This window comes from Cebus imitator, unplaced genomic scaffold (assembly GCF_001604975.1).
Source record: "Cebus imitator isolate Cc_AM_T3 unplaced genomic scaffold, Cebus_imitator-1.0 Scaffold30, whole genome shotgun sequence".
Lineage (NCBI taxonomy): Eukaryota > Metazoa > Chordata > Mammalia > Primates > Cebidae > Cebus > Cebus imitator.
The window spans coordinates 8,486,948-8,511,048 of record NW_016107345.1 but is presented as its reverse complement, the minus strand read 5'-3'; the positions used below and the strand labels follow the sequence as shown (position 1 = coordinate 8,511,048).

General features: G+C 33.5%; 1 pseudogene; it reads left to right on the top strand.

Moving 5' to 3' along the window:
• The first annotated feature begins 21,287 nt into the window (after positions 1 to 21,287).
• On the top strand, positions 21,288 to 22,216 carry LOC108300775 (annotated as a pseudogene).
• Positions 22,217 to 24,101: the final 1,885 nt, after the last annotated feature.

Here is a 24,101-nt window from a genome sequence, read left to right as displayed (position 1 = left end):
AGGGGATAAATTTCTTTATGGTTTCATGGGCAGTGGGTGCTCAAACTAAAAGTGTATCTTCAATCATTCAGATTAAAAGCCCTTGTTTATCTTCAACACCATGTTATTTCTCTAACCTTCAATATAAGCACACAATATTTAAGTCTGTCTATAAAACATTAATTTACAAAAATAAATACATATGATATAGGTCATTTTTTCTAGGGAGAAATGTTGTTTACAGTTAGGATTCTATGTTATCTATGGAATCAAGCAATATTACTGTTCATTTCCAAGAAGCATAGAATTCTCCAAGATTAGGCTTAAAAAAAGTCTTTTTTTTGTCAACACCTGTCTTCTAGCCATTCTATGTTGTTCATTTTTGGATTCAATCGCAATGGTTCTGATTCAGCTTTAGCTCAGAGCCCCAAGAATTGAGTGTGTATGGATTCCTTTCATGGGAGAAAAGATAAATATAAATATATATTTATACATAGATGTAAGTAAAAATATATTTTATATACAAAATAATACATATAATATATATAATTTTAATTTACATAGGTATACATATATAAATATATGTGTATACATATCAATATATATGTATATATATACAATTTTCCAGAGTTCAATGACCACTTACATACAGGTTTATCTAAAGTATGCTAAGGAAGATAATACTATATATGAGTTCTTTATGAGAAGCAAGAGTGGTCAGTGTATCAGCATCGTAGGGTTGCCATAATAAATGGTAAAAAATTTAGTGACTTAAAACAACAGAAGTTAATTCTTATTCTGCCACTGTTCTGGAGGCCAGAAGTCTGAAATTATTGTGTCAGCATGGTTGTACTCCCTCCAGAGGCTCTGAGGAAGAATCTTTCCTGGCTCCTCAGTTTCTGGTGGCTCCAGGCATTCCTTATATCTGCATCATTCCAATCTTTGCCTCTGCCTTCACGTGGCTCATTTCAAGATTCTTAATTCAATTACATCTATAAAGACCTTTTCCAAATAAGGTCACATTAACAGTTTCCAGAGGTTAACAACATGAACATATTTTTCGTAGGTCATCATTCAACCCACTACAGTCAATAAGGCCTATTTTCTTTTTAATCTCATTGTCCCATGTAAGTGGTCCAGTACTGAAAATATTCCTCATTAAAATGTAATTAACTCAAGGGCAGGGGATAGTTAAAATGTAATTAACTCATAATACTTTACAAAAACAAACAACAGAGAGGCAAACTGTAGATCTACGTAGGAGATTGTATGTTTAGTGGTAAATGATGCAGATCTGAATGTTGGACTCACTGCCTGGGTTACAATCTCACTCACAGGATCTGTGTCTGAGGACAATTCCTGAACATCTGTCTTCACTGTTCTCAGGTGCATAACAAAATGAGTATCCTCCTCATAAGGTTGTTGTAAAGATTAAATGAAAAAAACCCAGGTCAAGAATTTAGCATAGTGCTGACTATGAAATAAGTGCTAAATAATGCTAAACAACAATATATGCTTCCTTGCAGCATTCCTTGAAGTTTCTTAGGCATAGTGTATCTATCCATCCATCCATCCATCCATTTTTCATTGACCTATTTATTTGCTTGTTTGTTTTACTAAAAATTATTATAAATAAACCACAGTCCCAGAAATAAGAAGGCTTTCTTTCTCAGAAGTCATCTTCATGGACATTAACAAGTAAAATGACCATTTTTCTTTATCTACAGATATTCTAAATATCCATTCATCCACTCACTATTTATTAAGCACTATTATTTCTGGTCTCAAGATCGAAACAAAATACCAAAAGATGATTTGGAGAATTTCAGTTGTCAAATAATTTACACTCTATTCAGTGAGAGAAATTAGTTATATGATACTGAGAGCATCATTGGTGATTTAAAAATGTAATATGAGACAGTGATGGAAACAGAATGAAATGCAGAGAACAAGCAGTTTAGGAACATGAAAGTAAATAAAGATCAGAGACCTTTTCTCAAATGACAGCATATTATAGAGGAAAGGTCATAGATCGAGAAGTCTGGGAAAAGTCAGGAATGAATCTCATTGTTGCCACTAATGAACTATTTTCTTTTTCTTAAACTCCGAGCATCCTCATCTATAAAATTATATAATATCTATATCACTGAATTATTGGGATTATTGAAATAATGCATATAAAATAATGCCTGGTACCTAGCCCAAGATAAACAAACATTAGCTATTTAATTGTTGCTATAATCACTATTAATCAATTGCCTAGTACACAGCAGAAGTTTAAATAGTTTCCTTCCTTTTCCTGGATGGCAATTTCCATTTCAGAACCATTTCACCAAGGAAGCCCTTTGTACCTACACCGCTTCTTTCTGCCTCATTTTTCTATAGTCTATGATAGTAACATATATCTGTTGAAATAATGTCTTCTTGTCTCTGCTATAATAATCTCCCTGAAAATTGCAAAGATATCCTATTCATATGTGTTGTCCTAGCATACAATAAAATGTTCGGCAGTTAGTTAGTAAATATTTCTTGAACTAATATGATGTCAGGCACACCTTCCTCCCCTCTACCCCCCAAAATCTCATAGCTGTATTAATGCTCTCTAAAATAAAGAAAAATTCCATTTAGATAGTTTTAGATTAGAGCTTAATACAAGTCCCTTTTAGTGTAATTGTATTCGTTTTCTATTCCTATATACTAAATTATCATAAACGGATGGATTTGAAACAACACATATTTCTTATCTGATATTTGGGGTATGGCTTAGCCAGGTTCTTTCCTTGTCCTGATGTATCTATTAGTTGATCTATTATAGTACACCCATCATTAGAAAAATAATTCATCATAATAGAAGAGTTATATTGTGTGTTATAAATTACTATAATGATACACTGCACCTGATGGTTATTAATTTAGTGCCATCTGATTTACCATAATATTTAACCATTCTGTATTTGAAGAGAAACAAATACAAGTTCATTTGCTTGGTTTCTGAGAAATGGCAAACAAAATATGCTGAAAAATCATAATGAGAATTTGGAAGTTACTGAATTTTCTGTATCAGAGTCTGTGATTACCTAGATATGGTAGTTAAATTTCTTAACTTCATTTTTATTAAAGTCAGGTGATGTTTTATTACATCGTGATGGTTATAAAGCTAATCTGGGTTGTGATATCTGCCTGTGTTATCACATAGACTGTCTGCTTGATTTGGCCAATCTGGCTACCTGAGTAAATGGCCTCTTCCCTCATCACTGTCCCTTACAGTCCTCTTTAAAGCCTGCAGTCTAATGAAAAAATAAACCTTCGAAGCTTGAAGAGGACTCTGCTAATTGTTGGGCTTTGTTTATGGAACCTCTAAATCAGGGCTCTATTCAAATGACTTCAGGAGCCAGAATGATGGAGTTACAGAGTAAAAATTTATCGTGTCCGGCAATTGAGCTATACACACACATCATCCATAAGGAAAAAATATTATTCATGCTCAGTGAATTATTCCTACTCAGGAATATGGGCCTAATGGTGTCCATGAACTATGACTAGGGAAGGGTCTATGACTTTTGAAGTTTAATTACCCATAAAGAGATTAATTTTTAAAATGCTTAAGTTCCATTGGCCAGGCATGGTGGCTCATGCCTGTAGTCCCAGAACTTTGGGAGGTGGGTGGATTACCCGAGGTCAGGAGTTTGAGCTCAGCGTGACCAACATGGTGAAACACTGTCTCTACTAAAAATACAAAAATTAAGCAGGCATGGTGGCGCATACCTGTAATCCCAGCTACTCCAGAAGCTGAGGCAAGAGAATCACTCTAACTCAGGAGGCAGAGGTTGCAGAGAGTCAAGATCCTGTCACTGCACTCCAGCCTGGGGACAAAGCAAGACTCCATCTCAAAAATAAATAAATAAATAAAAGGCTTAAATTCCATTATTTTTCTTATACATTTTATATTTCATTTAGCAAATAAAATTATTTATCACTGTATGCTAAGTTCATCAATCATTCAATAATTATTTCACAGTAAATATTTTTAAATGCACAATGTAATTATATATAATTATATATAATATATTGCGTATAAATACTTGAAAAAGGATGCCTGTAGTGAACTATTATCCCCGTTCTGGAAATTTGGGCTTTCATTAGAGGAAAGTTTTAAGTGGAAAGAGTTTTGGAAGCTGCTGTGTCATTTTGACTATTTGGAGTGGTGAAAAAAATGTCCAGGGTATCCTTTACTGTTAACTCAGTTACCACTGAGCACCTATTGTGTATATAGTGGTGTTCTAGACATTGGAGATACCGCTAAAGTCCCTGACATCATCAAATCCATCAGTGGAATGGAGAACGATGAGCAGACAATAAACAATGTCAGATAGTGACAAGTGCTATGTAAAAGAAAAAAAAAAGACAAAATATGAGGTTAAGAGGGTGATAATGGAGTAAGTTTAGGATTACAGCAGTGGTTCCCAACTGGAGTGATTTTACCCTCCAGTTGATATTTGACAATGTCTGCAGACATTTTTGTTTGTCACGACTGGACAGGTACTAATGATATCTAGTGGGTGGAGACCAAGGGTGCTGCCAAAGATTCTACAATGCACAGTATAGCCCTGCCCCCCACAACAAAGAACTGTTTGGTATTTAGAAGTAGAGAATGTGTACAATGGACAAAATCTCCAAGAATATGAAGGAGTGGGACATTCACTAGGGGACAGCAAGAATGAAAGCTCCAAGCCAGGGTGTGACTGATATGATTAAAGAAAATAGTATCTTTTAAAAATATTTTAAATGATATTTTTTCAGTCCCTCCTAATACTTGCAAGCCTAAGGCAAAAAGGCAAGTAAAAACTTACTACCATACATTGTAAAACACGAAACTTGTATATTAAGCTACCAAATTGTTAAATAAATATGTTCTGTTCCTGTACCTTAAAATTCACAATGGTAAAATTAAAAATATGTAAAGCTGTGGTTTTCATTGGATAGAAATTAAGCAAAATACTGAATTATATCATTACCATGCATATTTGGATGGCCTATTGAGGAGACTAAAACAGAGTGATTCATAAAGGATTACATATTTTTAAATAATATTATTTTTTGACCTTTGGTTCAGCAAGGCCATTAATCATCTTATGATAATTTTTTTACATAATTTGAATTCTATGGACACCGCTGCTTATTACAAAATCCTTCTTGAATGAATGCAGATTTTCAATAGTCTTCAATACAGGAAAATTTCATTCTGCTGATGAAATAGAAACTGAAATAGTCAATAACATTATTATTAAAGCCACATTTGTATTTGAAAATAAATGTTGACTTTTACATGCCATATTCAATATTGTAATTAAGGTACCTATGATAAATTATCATTGTCAAAGAAATATTACAAAAGAGTTTTGCTATGGTCTGAATGTTTATGTTCCTCCAAAATTCATATGTTGAAATCCAACTCCCAAGGTAATAAATACTATTAAGAGATGGGGCCTTTGGGAAGTGATTAAGTCATAAAGATAGAACCTTGAATAATGTGATTAGTGTAGTTTTAAGAGAAACCCCAGAGAACTTGTTTACTCTTTCACCATGGGAATATATTGCAAGAAAGTGGTATTTATGAACCAGAAATTGGGCTCTAGACACCACATCTGTTGATGCCTGAATGTTATACATCTCAGCCTTGATAATTGAGAGAAATAAATTTCTGTTGTTTATATGCTACCCAGATTACAGCATTTTGTTATGGTAGCCCAAATGGACTAAGACAAGTTTCATTTTACCATATGATATTGCCATTTATATCATGATTTCCAAACATCTCTTAAAGCAATATCTAGATCCCCTCAGTTCTTAAGTTCTTCTTATTTTATTGTTGAAATATAATAAAGAAAATTGAAAACAGCAATATGTTGCTCAATTTGATCAATTTATTTTCAACTGAGTTATTTCTTGATCTAAAATGGTTTCTACAGAAACTAATTTTGATATGATTTCACAAGAATTTCCTTGTAGTGATATGAAGTTTTTAACTAATTTTCTTGCATTGGGATGTCACTTTTGTTGCATATTTTACAAGTAGGTTTTCTGTTTGTTTTAAAGAAACTAAAGTTAAGAAATATGTTCTGTGTGGGCTTTTTTTTTTTTTGTAAGATTTTGCTAACATTGCTAAGTTCAAGTAAAAACTTATACTAAATAATCATAAATAAAATTAATTCAAAATTAATTTTATTGTCTGCCAAAGACAAAAAGTCCTTTCTTGTTTAAAGATACTTATGTTTATTTATCTCATATATCACATGGTTGTCTATTTTAAAATTCTTTCTTTTAATATCAGTTAGTTGACATTCCCAAATTGTGTCCAAATCGTTGGAAGATCAAATTTGATGTGTGTTTCACCAAGATGTTATCTTGGACAGTTCTAGAAAATATTCAGTATAATCTTTGAATTGTTCCAAATAATGCCTTTGCTATCGAGACATTTGTTTGGTAAGTTTTTCTCTTATTATCTCTTGTTGACAAGTTCAAATTATGTTTTGTAGATAGCACAAAGAATGCTTCTGGCTTTTTCCCAAAATTTAGCTGGAACACTTTTACTTTAAAATGACATTAGCCTCAGTATTATAGACTTGTCCTCAACTATCGTTAAATCAATGCCTGAGGTTTAAAAGTGTTTTTCAAGTGCTTCACATCACCATACTTAAAAAAGTTGTAAAACAGATGAAATAATCTAACTTTTAAGTTTTCATTTTCTATTTCTGGTAGTTGAAACATATGCACATATACTGTCTTAGAAAAGAACATCATAGGGAAATGTGTCTATGGAGAAATGGTTAGAGAGATGGAACATTGCTGACTTTGAAGGATGTAGGCCATAAGCCCAAGAATGTAGATGTTAAGAGTTGGAAAGTTAAAAAAAAAAAAAAAAAAAAAAAAAGAATTCACCCCTAGAACCTCCAGAAAGTAGTAAGGTTTGTTGATATTGTGATGTTAGTCCTGTGTCAGACTTACACCCACGTAACTAAAGCAACATTGGAAAATCTCAGAAATATTAGGCTGACCAAGAGAAGCCATACACAAAACATTTGTATTATTCCAATGTATTGCTATATCAACATTAACACACTTCATATATATAAAATAATACAAGGAAATAATATGAGTATAACAGGTTATTTTGTGCTTTATGTATCAGCAAATATAGCTGAATAGTATTTCACTGCATGAACATACCACAATTTCTCCTTTAGATAGAAATGTGGACGGTTTTCAGTTTTTAGTTAGTTATTTAGTTATTCATAAACCATGCTCTTAAACATATTTTTTTCTGGTTTTTTTTTTTTTTTTTTTTTTCTTTGATACACAGGACTCCCTTGCATGAAGCCTGGGGCTGTGGTCACTCTAAACCAGAATTTTTCCTAATTAAGTACTACTTTCCTAAAAATACCTTTATTTTTTAATGTTGTGATACTAAATTCAAACTTTTCTTTATTGCAGCAACTTAGAACAATGCTATTAAGACTATTGCTATTAATAATAATGGTAGCACCCGTAAATTACCATAATAAAGTTACATATAATCTCTTTTGATTCTTGTAAAAAATACTCTGAAGAAGTCCAGAGATGTGAAATGTCTTTCCTAAGTTACTATGGCAAGTGTAACTAGAACCTGAATCCAAGTAAGACTTTTGACTCAAATCCCACACCCTTTCCATTGCATTCATTTACCTCATACCTTCATTCATCTCTTCTTTCATTTATTCATCTAATTACTGAATGCTTATGACATGCTAGGTGCTGTGTTACTGCCTCTTATAATAGCATATTGTGTATTTATGTTATCATGTAATTTAGATTGATGACCTATAACCTAGAATGGTAATGTCATATGACATATTCTGTTTTTCTATTTGCTGACTATAGTAGAGAAAGACCAACATTTTGTAAAGTTCCAAATGGGAACCCACTCAATTTTCAGAAATGTGCCTATTTTAAACAGTAAAAAAGAACAAAATAGAAATTCATCATATCCTTGAACATGTACATAAAGTTAATTAGCTCTTTAACTTTTATCACGACTTACTTGTGTTGTTTCACATACAACATAAGAGAAATGTATGCTTTCACTTCTAATGGAAATAGCAACATTTGATTAGCTTATTTGACATGTAAATAATGGAACTCCTGATGCCTAGTCCAAATTTGACTCATTATAATTATCTATCAGTAAATTTTTTATTATTCAGGTTATTCAGAACAGTATTTCCTAAACTTATTTGATGATTAAACTTAAAATAATCACGTTTCCCAAAAAGCAAAGACTCATGAACGCTAAAGCCTGCTTGCATAAAGGAACAAGCAAAAAGGTGTTTCACACACACAAAAAAACCAAAAAACAAAAACAGCTTCATATGTTGACACTATCTTTAATTTAAATGTTAAATATGCAGTAAGCACCAGGTATATCACAAATAAACAATATGGATTAACAGTCATTTAACAGATGACATAAGATGAGATGGTTATTGGACTATACTGCCTATGTGTAACTGGGCAGTTTGAATGCCATGCTTCATATATTGCTCATGCAATATTCTAGGTTTCTCTATGGTGGCACATCTCAGGCAATTTTTGCATAAAAAACTATCTAAATATATGTAATTTTTGGAGCCCATCTATATAACACTTTTTTTTTTTTTTTAGAAAAATAATGTTATTTGTTACTAGTATCAGGCTCCCTTGCCATTTTGTTGGTTTGTTCTTCCAGAACACATATTGATCCCATAGAAAGCTGTTTGGGAGAAGCTAGTCTTGCTTTTTTCTTTGTTACTTCTAGCCACAACATTGAGGCAGCAAGGTTTTGTCAATGTAGAGTTTCTCTGTGGCTGTGTTTATCTCTGGCTGTATTCCAAAAGGAAATGTAAATAATGTCTGCATAATCACTTCCTTTGTTCCTTTTCACTAGCCTGTATCATTGACAGTATTCTGTGGATGGAGTTACAAATGACAGTATCATAACATCATGCCAACTTTTAAGCAGTCATACACCAGATTTCTTCATTTTTTTTAATGTGTCACAGTTGGGCACACAAATACAAAGACTGGTTTCCCACATACAAAGTGAATAGAAGAAATTCCTTGATAATGTGGAGACTTTAAACAGAAAAGGAGGAAATGTGTACTTGGATAATTGAGCTCATCTTTATCAATGAAATTTTGCCTCAACACTTAATTTCCCTCTACTGTCTTAACATCTGCTTGCTTACTTCTCTTCTTAGATTTCCTTTCGTGATGACCAAGATCAGATTATCTATGTCCCCACTGTACTCCCAATACAGTCCAAGTTTCAAATCATGACACTTTCTCCTACTGTAATATGGTTTTGTGTTTGTTCTTCTGTATTTCCTAGCAGACTGTAAAATCTTTGGACAGAAACTGCTTTTCTGGTTCACTGTTTTGGATCATCAGTGCCTAGCATGGTATTTTGTATGAGAAAATCTGTATCTACCTCTATCTCTAGCTATCTCTGTCTATATATTAGGAGGGACACAGACCGAGTATTAACAATGATAACGACACAATAGTGTTATTTGAATTCTGGTGTAACTTGTATTGAAACACACAATGCAAATAATGTTCTGATGTCCTTACCGTATACATTGGATTGACACTTGTGAATATCAGATTGGCTGAATATTTCGGCAATCAATTTTCCTAAAATGAGTATTGAAAAATATTGGCTCAGTTAGATCTCAACTGTTTAGTTGCTTTGTTGAAGTATTCTTTTTTTCTTTTCTTTTCTTCCCTCCCTCCCTCCCTCCCTCCCTCCCTCCCTTCCTTCCTTCCCTCTTTCCTTTCTTTTTGTGGCTGAGTTCCTGTTTAGGAAATCATTTTGGCTATCACACAGTTAAATTCTGGAAAGCACATAAGTTTGAATTCTATATAGTGGTTCTTGTTGTTGACTTTAAATAGGCCTGTGCCTTGTGGCTGCTATTATGAAATACAATTGTAAATTTTTTTTATTTTAAGTTTTTTCAGGTAAACTTTGAGTAGAATTCACAATTTTATATTGTAGGTGATGGGTCCCTGAAGTGGGTTTAGAATGAGTAGTCTACCAGGGGAAAACTGAAAAAAACTTGTTAACCCATGGTTCAAGGCTCTTCAGGGTCCTCTAGAGAAAAGAACAAATATAATGGATAGATAAATAGAGCAAGAGTGAGACACGTGCAGACACACACACAAACACACACACACACACACACACAAACACACACACACACACACACACACACACACGCAAATGGAGAGAGAGAGAGAGAGAAAGATTTTAAGGAATTGGCTTTCCTAATTGTGAAGGCTGGTAAGTCCCAAATCTGCAGGGTTGGCTGGCAGTCTTGAGAGCCAGGAAAGAGTTGATTCCGCACTTTGAGTCTGAAGGCAGTCAGCTGGTAGAATTTCTTTTTCTTTGTGAGAGTTCTGTCTTTATTAAGACCTTCCATTGATTGAATGAGGCCCACCCACATTATAGAGGATAATTTGCTTTACTTAAACTCTACTGATTTAAATATTAAACTAATCTAAAATGTACCTTCATGGAAAAACCTAGAATAATGTTTAATCAAATATCTGGATACTATGGCCTAGCCAAGCTGATTGACACATAAAATTAACCATCACAGCCCGTATAATACATCTCTTTTTTTCCCCATATCTATCAGACATCAACTGTTTAGAAGAGAAAAGCTGTTGTGAGAATTCTGACTGGGAGCTCTTCTACCAGAGCAAGGAATATTTAGTAATCAAAAGCCAGCAAACAGGGTCAATCATTTTTGCTATTAAATTTAGAATAGGCTATGCCATCAACTTGTGTGGCTTTAGATATTCATTTAAACAGTTCTAAAACAGTATGCATCAGTCTCCTTGTTGTCAAGAATAACTATACAATCACATAAATGTGGAATGTAGCATAGACATTGTAGAATACAATGATTTCTATTGCCTTGTTATTTCTATGATAAATGCAGAGAATCTGATATTGAATATTGGAAATGGAACCCCAGAGGCTAAAAGCTGGCTCTAAATTTAGAGTATAAGATCTAATTGGGTTCTAAATTTGACAAAATGATTGTTCCTAGTTCCCAGTCAATGGTGAGTACTAGAAGAGCCATAAACTACATTTGTACCACATTTTCTTTTACACTTGCAAGTACACCAATTGCTTTTTATCCATGTTTGAATTTTTCCATAAAGCACAATCAAGAATGCTTGTAAAAACATTTGTCTGCATGGGAAAGGGAAGCTCCATATTTTGGCCATGTGCAAAGACAGGTAACCATCTGGAAGGGGTCTGTTTCTGTGTGTCCAAGATGTGACTGGCCTTCCCTGATAATAAACAAAGTGCCCAAAGAACTTGTCAAGGGGTTTGTCATAATGTAGACCAAGTGCTCACAATCCCACACAAGAAAGACACTATGCAGTGGTGTCTGTTCTCTACGTGATGCGTGCAAGTTCCATTATAGCTAATGGAAATTACATGTGCATTTTCAGGAAGTGCTATGCTGTGTGAACTGCAGAGGAAGAGAAAACATAGGCATGAGATTTTAAAAGAAAGAAATAAGGAAAAATAACAGAAAGCAAAAGAAACCAAAATCATTTTTCTTTTGTGCTCCTGTATTGATAAAAACTGTGGAGGCTGAAAATCAAAGTGTGCACTTTTTAAAGAAACTGTAGTTATGTGCCCTCCCAACTACAGGGAGCCCAGATTCACAAGAGCATATTTGGCAACTGGTACTTTAGCTATTCGTTTGGTTCCATAAAACAGTAGGTATATTGCATGGGGGTGTTGACTTTGTTTTTCGCTTTTTAGTTCTTTATTTTAAATGATTTAAAAATATTATAATTATAAATTCTGGGATTAATGTAACTGTATAAATATAAACTTCCTTTTACATAGATCAGAAAATACAGGCTGTGGAAAGCATTTATATGTCAAAATACACTTCAAATAGTAACAGTTGTGTAGATAGTATCAGAATATATTTAAAATTGCATTTTTAGGCAATAGTTGATATAAATATAAATTATTTTTTGTTAAAGCAGGTAACATCAAAAACACAAATAAGGATGGTTATTCTTTGAAGTAAATAAAATGTTTGAAATGCATAAATATTTTGAATTCTTGCCACATAACTAAGTATGAATTCCTAGCATGGATCAAAATCTTCCAAAGAAATCTTGGCAGAAAAACACAAACCACACACCACAGAAAATATTAAGTCAGTCCCATGAAAAGAAATAAACAGACTACAAATAGAAATTGCTTTATTTCCAAGTCAATTCATTTTGGCAAACTGCATGGTAATATAATGTCTTTTCTATGGTGATGAAAGAAGTGTAAGTCATGAATAGACTTTTACTAATGATTAACATTTACCACGATAGTTAATATTCATAATATAGATACGGTTTTATGCAATATAATTTAATCAAATGCCAGAAGAATTTTCTAGCTTTTTTTTTTTTTTTAACTGACCAACATCCAATTATCCCTGTGTGTGGTTTCTGTGCACAAAGGAGAGAGTTTCTCTTTTATATTCTGCCACGACCCCTGGGGCTGTAAGAATTATTAAGATCACAGCCACTACTTAGATTTGCATGAGCAATTAAAAATTCTGGAACTTATCTAGTCCCACTGGATGGATTTTCTAACATTTTAATAATAAAGTTGATAAAGATAATTATGATGATGGCATTTATTAAGGGTCTACTCTATGTTCCACAAAGATCACTGTTCCTTCACACAATAAAATCATGATATATACTTACCGCAAAATGCCTATTACAGATGAGGAAACTGGGCTCAGAAAAGCTAAATAACTTTTCCAAGATTTCACAGCTAACAAGTGTCTGAATGACTAAGATCAAATGTCTATGACCTAAAGCTTGTGTTTTTCTCCATTTACTATGCTGTCTATCTTTACGTGGCTAAATGTTTATCTTATACTTAAGAATTAACTGACTATATATGTTAGAGATGATCAAACAAAAATTTAATATGCCATAAGAAATAATTTTTATTTAAAAAAGAAAAAAGATATTTCTCATATAACTTAGTTCACAACATAACTGTTTAATTTTAATATAGTCAAAGTAAAGCCACTATTACATTTTTGTTATGTTTTAAAATGTAATATAATGACTACAATTTTGATGCAGGTAAAATACACACTGTATCAAATATATATGTGTTATGCAAGTGTGTCCTGATAAAAAAATGCTTCAGCATATTTATTTGAATTCTGAAATTGGAGGATGTCTATTAAATTAAGCTATTAAAGAGCATCAAAGTACTAAGTTATTTTTGCTTATCTTAGCCATTGTCTAAATCCTTTAGAAACGAGCAATGTGGCAGTCTGAAGGTTTTGAGGGATCCGTTTCCTAACCAAACATTCCATAGAGTTCCAACTAAGTACATAAATATTAGTAGCTTTTGCTAGCATAATAGATGCTAGATGCTTAAAGCTTTTTATTTCCCCCCCATGAAGTTTTTGAAACAGAAAAGAAAACTTCCTTCTGTTTGACTCACATTGGGTTTCCAGATGTCCAGGGTCAAAGGTTGGAAATAAAAGTTTTGAGTTTTAGCCTGCTCTAACCAGAGAGCATGCCTGAATGTGTGAGAGCTTCCCCAGAGGCTGTCCTTTTGTGGTTTTTATGTTTTTTTTTCTGTTCTCTGCTGCTAAGAAGTCCATACACCTCTGCTGACTTATGCCATTCTGATTCCACTTTGTAAGCTGTGTAAGTCTCTTGGATTTACCATTTGGCGATTGACTATTTTGGACCATTAAAGTTATAAATGCATAAATTTGGAAAGCTGATAATTCTCTTCTTCCTGAGTTTGATGTGTAAGGTTCTATTTGGTAACATTTGATGTTCTCTCTTTTTGTCAATTACCAGTATGAGATGAGACATAGGGGATAAATTAATAAAATATAGATACATCAATAATTTGATTTTATTTTGTTCTGCTGAAGGGTTGATCTTTAACAATTGCTTTATACCTTAAGAATATTTTTGCAGGCCATACTTATTCAGAGAATATTCTGGAAATTGGCAATTTTACTAGAAAATATTTAAAATGATTCATGTTAAAGGCATGAATTATGATGTCAACTTGAAATAGCATGTTATCAAAAATAAACCAGAGCAACATCTCAAACTTTTGTTTTCCTTAATTATGAAATTCATGAAATGCAGTAGTTTATTATAGTAAGTAAGAACAAATACACTGTGAGGACCTCTTAAGGCAGTACTTACCACAGAGGAGTAGCAACAATAACAAAAATGGTCTCTTCTGTTCTATTATGATTAAGTTGAATTATAACACGTGCTCTCCTTTTTCCATAGCTTATTCTAAACTCTGAGCCTTTTAGGTGGATTTTAAAACAATGGGAATCTCTTGAAACAGTGTATAAAGCTGTCTGTCTAACTAATACCTCAGAGCCCTTTAGTGAGGAGGCCACAGAGGAGAGTGAAAGAAGTCAAGAAAGACAGGATGTAATGAAGCAGGAATAACAGTCACAAAATATTAGTATATATACCCAAAATAACCTATTGTCTGTAATCAATGTGGGAGAATATAACATAGGAAATAATGCAATGCAAGTGTAAGCACAGCTATGAACTTGGGTTCTGTTCTCAAATTTTGAGACATTCCATTTCCACTAATATAAATATGTCCATATTCATTAAATATGTCAAAATTCAAAAATATGTCATATTCAAAAGGAGAGTTTTCTGTAAATTTCCTTTTCTTATCTTGTTGCCCAGGCTGGAGTGCAATGGCGCGATCTCGGCTCACTGCAACCTCCGCCTCCTGGGTTCAGGCAATTCTCCTGCCTCAGCCTCCTGAGTAGCTGGGATTACAGGCATGCACCACCATGCCCAGCTGATTTTTTTGTATTTTCAGTAGAGACGGGGTTTCACCATGTTGACCAGGATGGTCTCGATCTCTTGACCTCGTGATCCACCTGCCTCAGCCTCCCAAAGTGCTGGGATTACAGGCATGAGCCACCGTGCCCGGCTGTAAATTTCCTTTTCAATGACCATCAGGAAGTCACAGGACAAACTTCTAACATGATCTGCTCATATATATCAAAATCTGTATTTAACCAAGGGCTCGTTGTTCTAAGAGTTTGTTTTATCCATTTAGTATTATATTTGAGAAACATGAGATTGTTAAATCGCATTTCCCAAATCCAGCGAATAAATAGTAAAGTGTGCTTATATTTTATTAGCAACTATTAAGTTCTTTACCTAACCTTAATATAGAATTCTATTATTAAAGAAGTTATGACCTGCAATTGGTTGTTTTGAATAATGTATCAAACCAATTACTTAAAAAGAAATATACTGGTTGTAAACTGTTCAACTTTAAGTAGTATTCAATGTGGTGATTGAGGGGTAAGTCTTAGAAGTCACATTGCATGGCCATTTAAATCCTGGCTGTCTCCATTTGGCCAGGTACTTTATTCATCTGTGTGACTGTTGCTTTATCTGTAACTATCTCATAGGTTTATTGTGAGGAATAAAAGATGTGGTATACATAAACCCTTTAGAATAGAATCTAAACACAACTATTAATATTAATCAGAATGAGAGCTCCATGAGAACAGGATTTTTTTTTTTTGTCTTATTTGCTCACTGATGTATTCTAAATATCCAAGAGAGTGATTTCCAAATAAATAAGTCAATCTACCAATTTAAAGAATAATTTTTAATTATACTTCGATAAAACATGACAATTTATATTAACATCAGCAGAGAGAGAAAAAATAAAATTCTATTGAAAAGCAAAGAAATTATGCAGAGAAAATTGGAATTGTATCCACTTATTATTAAAAACTTCTAATTTTTTAATTTTATGTCATTGTAGCCAATTAATGTAGCTTACAGAATAGTTATTATTGAGAATTTTCTGAGATTCCTGTGTAATCTAAAAGGTGTTCCATTGTTTTGTAATGTTCAATGTGTGTTTGACAAGAACACATTTTCTATTTGCAGGACAGAATATTGTAAGTTATATATTATATCAAGCTCACTTATGTTGTTAAACTCTTCTCATTTTTGTCTGCCTGATTTATTATGTTTTCAAAAGACACAGCTGTGGAAAAAAAACCACATAGTAATACAAGAAAAAATGGTGAGAGAAAATGTATACAGGCAACTCTAATTAAAATAAAAATTATATAGCAACATTATTTATTGGACAAAACAGAATATAATGGGAAAATCATTGGTAGGGCAAAGAGTAGCATCCTGTACTGATAAAGGGAGCAATTTGTAAGATATTATAATAATTAGAGACTTCTATGTATTTAATACTTTGGGTTTAAGTTTATAAAGTAAAATATAACTAATTTAAAATGAGATTTTATCAATCCAATCTCAGTAGTATATTTTAACATATTCCTTCCAGAAATTGACAAAATCAAGTAGACGCAATCAGAAAAGTTTAACATAGGTGAGTTTTATATAATACATATCTTACAGTTTTCCATCCCGCAAATTGAAAATGTGTAACATTTCACTATGGAGCATTACAAAAACTGAACACCTTTTAAATCACGTAGAAATCTCAGAAAAGTTCCAAAAATAACTACACTGTAAGCTACATTAATGGACTACAGTGATAAGAAATCAGAAATGAAGCCACAGAAAACCTTCCCTTCCCTTAATCTTGGAAACATGAGGCTCTCCTAAACTACTTGAAAAAAAGTGTATTTACAAATAGAAGACAGAAGAAAAAGACAAAGAAATAACCCTAGAGAACTCCAAAGTAAATAAAAGAGGGAAAGAAAAAGAAAAACAGCAGAAATTAATAAAAAGCACAACAATAAGAAATGCTATAAAACAAAAGTAGTTCCTTGAAAAGAATAAAACAATATTAAAATTCAGGCAAGATAACTCAAGAGAATAAAAACAAGACACATATGAATAATATTAGGAACAAAAATGAGAGTATAATTGCAAATGGAATCTAAATTTTTAAAAGCTATAATATTATCATCAATAACGACTGTAAATTGGAAACTTAGATGCAATGGATTATTTATAGATAATCATAAATCTCTAAAATTGAATCAAGAAGAAATAGAAAAACCAGGATATATTAATAACAAAAAATAATTAAATTAACAATTATAATCTTCCATGATCACATACGTTTTATGGACAAGTTATGGGATGTATCTGAAGAAAAGAGATCACCTCTCACCAATCAAATTCTAAAGAAAGTATAAATGAAGGTGAACAGAACACAGGAAGATCGCTTGCTCAATGCCCTATCATTTTCTTCTTTTTCTTTTTAAAATTCATTGTGGTAAAATTTTAGGGGAAATAATAAGAGACCTACAATGTAACAATAAAGTGATTCCCCATTTCCACCATGGATTCTTAAAATAAGTCACAAGCATGAATGTAGCCATGCAGTCTAAATTGAATAATCCAATTCTTCAATTCTTCAACTCTCTTTTGGAAATATTCATTCTGAAAGAATGGAGAGACTTGGCTTTTCCACAGGATTTCCTCTAAAAAGGAAGATACCCGACTCTATAGACCAAAAGTCATCTTTGTGTCTCTTCCACAAATTCCTAATCTTAACCGTACACCCTCCCCTCATACTTGTTAGAGAAAATAGATCCACCAGTATTATCTATAACTGCCCACCCTTCAATATCCAATAGTGCACATGAATATATATATATACATATGTATGTGTATATATATATATATATATATATATATACATAGAGAGAGAGAGAGAGAGAGAGAATTACACATATGATTATACATATTCTCTATCCCTTGTTTCCTCAAAGAATGACCCAAGTCCAGGTTCATTGCATTATGTGCCCATTATGGTTTTTCAAGATCTTTAATGTTTTTCTTTTATTCTGAGCCTTTTCCTCACCCTCCACCATAGAGTAAAAATGAAGCAGACAGAAAACACCTTTATTAGCTTTATATTGCCGCATAACAATTACAACAAACTCAGCAGCTTAAACCAAACGCAAATTCGTATTTTGCCCTTGATGTGGATCTGGAGTCTCACGTGTCGTGGTGCGGTTCTCTGCTCAGGGTCTCTCATGACTGAAATGAAGTTGTCGGCCAAGGTTACCATCTCATTTGAGCCTTAGGATTCTCTTCCAACCTTATTCAGGTTGTTGAAAACATTTCGTTCTTTGAGGTTGTGGTATTGAGGTCCCTGCTTTCTTATTGGCAGATGACTAGAGGCTGTTCCCAGAGGCTGCCTGAAGGTCCTTGCCATGTGACCTCTCCACAGGTTATTCACAGCATGGATGTTTGTTTGTTTGTTTGTTTTCCAGGCGATTTGTAAGTCATCTCTCTGATGACTTTGGAGGCCAGCTGGAGAAGCTGAGCTTCCAAAGGGCTTACCTTATTAGATCAGACCCACCCAAGATAATCTTGTTACCATATAAAGTACCATGTATGATAATCGTGAGAGCACCATATCGTTGCAGGGGATTATGCAAGTGTGAGTCTCATTGGGGATCATCTTAGAATTCTGCCTTCCACAGCACCCGAAGCAAACAGAAACAAAACAAGGAAAACAAAACAGCCTTTCCTTGCAACCCCCTTTCTTATTTCTCTTCACTGCTACACTTGAGATAACACTGTATTTGCTGATTTCTATACTTTCTCAACTCTTATTACAAAATACGCTTTGCTTTAAAACTATTCTATGCCTATCCAGTTGCTCATTAGCCATCTCCATTCAGGACATCTTTAAAAACATTATGTCCACATAATGTTTTTAAATAAAGAAATTTATTTCTTTTCTTCCTTTCATTTCTTTTATTTTTCAGTATAATAGCCCAATCAAATATCTTTTCTTCCAAAATAAAAATCCTAAAATTATGCTTGATTCTGTCTACTCCTTTATTTCCCACAGAAGGTAGTAATTAAGTCCTGTAAATCTTACTTAGAAATGTGAATACTGGTCCATTTCCAAGAGGTCCAGCCATTATTTTCACTCAGTTTCTCTTTAGCATATGGGCAGCCTCCTCTCTGCTTATCCTGCCATCTGCAGTCACTATCTCTGTTTCTCAGCAACACTGTTATTCCCCACTGTTTCCCTAGAGATAGAAATGTCCAACAGATGAATTGAGGCACCTTTCAAAATTCTAGCACAGCATTTTTTGAGATTTAATACTCAGTAACTTCGTGACTTTCGGAGATAATCATTGGTACTTTAAAATCACAAACCGGTTAGAGTTTGGGAATTTGTAAATTATTAAAAAGTAAATCCAACCTCGTTTGTGAACAGTTACAGTTTTCTCTTGGATATGTCATTTACACAGCAGAAATGTTTTCTAAATAAGGAAACTCTGGCATGATCAAATACTAAATGTTGCTGAATAATGTTCTAAAAACCCTCAGGCCATCTGTAGGCTTAAAATGAGTTTGTGTTTCATATCTTTGCTTTCAAAGTCCTCCAGTGACTTTACATATATTTTTCTGGTAATTTAGATATCATTGAACTGGAGGTTCCATAGTGAAAACCTTTAATACTCTTGAAGAAAAATAAAAAAATAACAGTTTGATACACTAGAAAAGTCTTTTTTCTCTTGCTTTTCCTACACACTAAATCTGAAAATTTAACCTTTGCTCCTACACACTAAATCTGAAAATTTAACCTTTGCTAAAAGCGTTGAGATTTGTACCTATTATGGGTTTTCAAGATTTAAATAAAAGTTTTTGTGTTTTCTTCTGGAATAAAAATGCAAAATGACCCAAAATACTTTTAAAATATTCAATTTTCCAACTGTGCCTAACATGACACATTTTAAACTTCAAAGAAATATTGATTTATCCCATAAAACAAGTTGTATGTTTTTGAGCAAAGGTTCAAAGGTCCTTTTGCTTGTCTGTGCTTCCCATGTCTGTCTGTGATTTAAATCACTGAGTGTCTTGTCTCCATTTGGAGGCTTGAATATATTTTTTTCCAATTTGTAGTCTTAATTTACTTCAGATTTTGTGGTTTGGTTTTGTTTTTTTAGAGACAGGATCTCTCTGTTGGCCACACTGGGGTGCAGTGGCATGATCATGGCTCCTGTAACTTCAAACTCCAGGGTTCAAGTGATCCTCACTCCTGAGTAGCTGGGACTACAGATTCCCATTACCGCATCTGGCTAAGTTTTCTCATTTTTTGTAGACATAGGATCTCACTGCGTTGTCCAGGCTGGTCTCAAGCTGCTGGCCTAAAGAAATTCTCCTGCCTTGGCCTCCCAAAGTACTGGCATTACAGGCATGATCCCCTGTGCCTGGCCAGTCACTCAGTTTTAACATCATTTTTCTATTTTTATTTTATTTTTTTGAGGGGGGGATATATATAAATATATCTATATGTATTTATATATATATGTATATATATATGTATATATACGTATTTATGGATACATGAGATGTTCTGATACAGGCATGCAATGTGAAATAAGTGCATCATGGAGAATGGGGTATGTATCCCCTCAAGCACTTATCCTATAAGTTACAAACAATTCAATTACACTCTTTAAGTTATTTTATAATGTACAATTAAGTTATTATTGACTATAGTCATCCTATTGTGCCATCAAGTAGGTCTTATTAATTCTTCCTGGTTATTTCTTTTTGTACCCATTAACCATCCCCACTTCCCTCCTAGATTCCCAATAACCTTCTCTGCCCCTGGTAACTATGCTTCTACTCTCTATGTCCATCAGTCCAATTGTTTTGATTTTTAGATCCCACAGATAAGTGAGAACATGTGATGTTTGTCTTTCTGTGCCTGGCTTATTTCACTTAACATAATGATCTTCAGTGCCATTCATGTTGTTGCAAATGATTGGATTTCTTTCTTTTTTATGGCTGCATAGTACTCCATTGCGAATATGTACCACATTTTCTATATCTATTCATCTGTTAATATTGTTTTTCTAAAGAGATAGCTAAAATATTTTATTTAAAATTCATTAATGTATAGACTCTCATAATGTGATATGTGAAAAAAATTGCCTGTTGAAGTAGATTAGAGGTCATAGTGATAGTTTTGCCAAAAATCAGCACGAGCTTGAAAGAAACATCTGAAAAAAGTTCTAAATAAAATTTTTAATAAGAAAGAAAAAATAATCTGTGAAAACACACAACTTTTTCAAATATTAAAAAATATTGCTGAGATATGTTCCTGAGCTTGCTGCATTCTGCCTGTGGATGCCGCTGAGGAAGCATTGTTAAAGTCCTTTCTTTGCCCTACCATCATGTCTAAGTCAGAGTGTCCTAAAGAGCCTGAACAGCTGAGGAAGCTCTTCATTGGAAGATTGAGCTTTGAAACAACCAATGAGAGCCTGAGGAGCCATTTTGGGCAGTGGGGAACTCTCATGGGCTGTGTGGTAATGAGTGATCCAAACACCAAGCCCTCCAGGAGCTTTGGGTTTGTCACATATGCCACTGTGGAGGAGGTGGATGCAGCCATGAACGCAAGGCCACATGAGGTGGATGGAAGAGTTGTGGAACCAAAGAGAACTGTCTCAAGAGAAGATTCTCAAATACCAGATGGCCACCTAACTGTGAAAAAGATATTTGTTGGTAGCATTAAAGAAGATACTGAAGAACATCACCTAAGATTATTTTGAACAGTATGGAAAAGTTGAAGTGATTGAAATCATAACTGACAGAGGTGGTGGCAAGAAAAGAGGCTTTGCCTTTGTAACCTTTGACGACCATAACTCCATGGATAAGACTGTCATTAAGAAATACCATACTGTGAATGGCCACAACTGTGAAGTTAGGAAAGCCCTGTCAAGGGAAGAGCTGGCTAGTGCTTCATCCAGCCAAAGAGGTCGAAGTGGTTCTGGAAACTTTGGTAGTGGCTGTGGGAGTGTTTTTGGTGGGAATGACAACTGGTCATGGAGGAAACTTCAGTGGTTGTGGTGGCCTTGGTGGCAGCGGGGATGGCTATAATGGATTTGGTAATAATGGAAGCGGTGCTGGAGGTGGTGGAAACTACAAAGATTTTGGCAATTACAACAATCAGTCTTCAAGTTTTGGACCCATGAAGGGAGGAAACTTTGGAGGCAGAAGCTCTGGCCCCTATGGTGGTGGAGGCCAATACTTTGCCAAGCCACTAAACCAAGGTGGCTATGGTTGTTCCAGTAGCAGCAGTAGCTATGGCAGTGGCAGATTTTAATTAGGAAACAGAGCTTATCAGGAGAGGAGAGCCAGAGAAGTGACAGGGAAGCTACAGGTTATAATGGTTTGTGAACTCAGCCAAGCACAGTGGTAGCAGAGCCTAGCTATTACAGAGAAGACATGTTTTAGACAAATACTCAGGTGCATGGGCGAAAAACTCAAGGACTGTATTTGTGACTAATTGTATAACAGGTTATTTTAGTTTCTATTCTGTGGAAAGTATAAAACATTCCAACAAAAGGTTTTAATGTATATTTTTATTTTTTTTGCACTCATGCTGTTGATTGCTAAATGTAATAGTCTGATTGTGAAGCTAAATAGATGTCTTTTTTTTTTTTTTAATTTGCTGTGTAAAGTTAGTATACTCTGAAGCCATCTTGGTAAATTTCCCCAACAGTGTGAAATTAGAATTCCTTCAGGGTGATGCCAGATTCTATTTGGAATTTATATACAACCTGCTTGGGCGGAGAAGTCATTGTCTTTAGAAAACTTAGTGTAGTTGAACTGATAATTACTGTTGTAACCTGAAGTTCACGATTCAAAGGGATTGCCCAAGCAAAATCATGGAGTTATTGGTTATAAAAATGATTCTTGGAACATCCTATGCAATATATATAAATTGAATAATTGTACCAGATAAAATTATAGATGGGAATGAAGCTTGTATATCATCCATTATCATGTATAATCAATAAATGATTTAATTCTCTTGAAAAAAAGAAATATTGCTTTTCTATGTATGATTCTATGGCTTAAATAAACTTCTTAGATTATTGGACCTAAATGATAATATTTTTCTCTATCATCATTAAAATATTGGCCAAGATTTGCTTACATAAGGCACTTAGTTACAGTAGGCAAAGTTAGTTAGAAAGATAATCCCTGAACACATAGAATTAACTATTAAACAAAAATTTTTGAGGCCGATATAAATAATAACCAAAATGTATTAAACACATACTATTTGGCAGTACTTTTCTTTGTATTTAATCTCTTATAGTTATATGCTATTATATATAAAATATCATTTTTCAGATGAGGGAAAATGATGCACGAAGAGGTTAATCTATTGCCTAAAGTAAATAATTAGTAAGTAAAACATTTAGGATTCAAACTCAGAGCCCATAATCTTCACCGTTATGGTATCCAGCCTTTGAAGAATCAACTTAACTTGATTAAATGTGATTGATATTTTTAAATGTTAGCTTTTAAAAATATCTCTGTGTGTATGTGTGAAATCCTCTACAAAAGTATTAGCTTTAAAGAGACCCACAAATATTGCTCTATGTGGAGAAATAGAAACTGGAAACAGAAAATCAGAAAATATGCTTTTTACTAGTTGATGATGTAAGAGAGTGTGGGGAAAACATCTGTATTAGTATGTTAGAATCAAGGACCTTTAAAGTCATATTAATAAATGCACTTATTTTATTTCGACAGTGAAGTTTTCCCAGATTGCCACCTATTTTAAATATAACCTTTGTATTTAATTTATACTAAATGTATTATCTATATTTACCCCCCATCAGGAAGGCTTCTGATCTTTCTAAAATAAGCCATTATTTCATTTCTTTAAGAACTATTTTTTAAAAATTTACATTATTTTTTCTATTATTCTGTGAACAATAACAACATCAAACGCTCGCAGAAACTTAATGGAATAAAAATAAAATTGAGCTGCTAGCCAGACAAAAGGCTTTTATAAATTAATCACTATCATGCAAAAAAGATCAGAAAGCAATTTTTCCAAGAACAAAAACTGCCCTATTTCCTATCGTGTGACTCACACTCTGAGCTATAAATAAAAGAGACCCAGAGAGATAGGACAAGAGAGATAAGAGTAAGTGAAAACACTGTTAGCTATGAATTCTGAAGTAAATGAA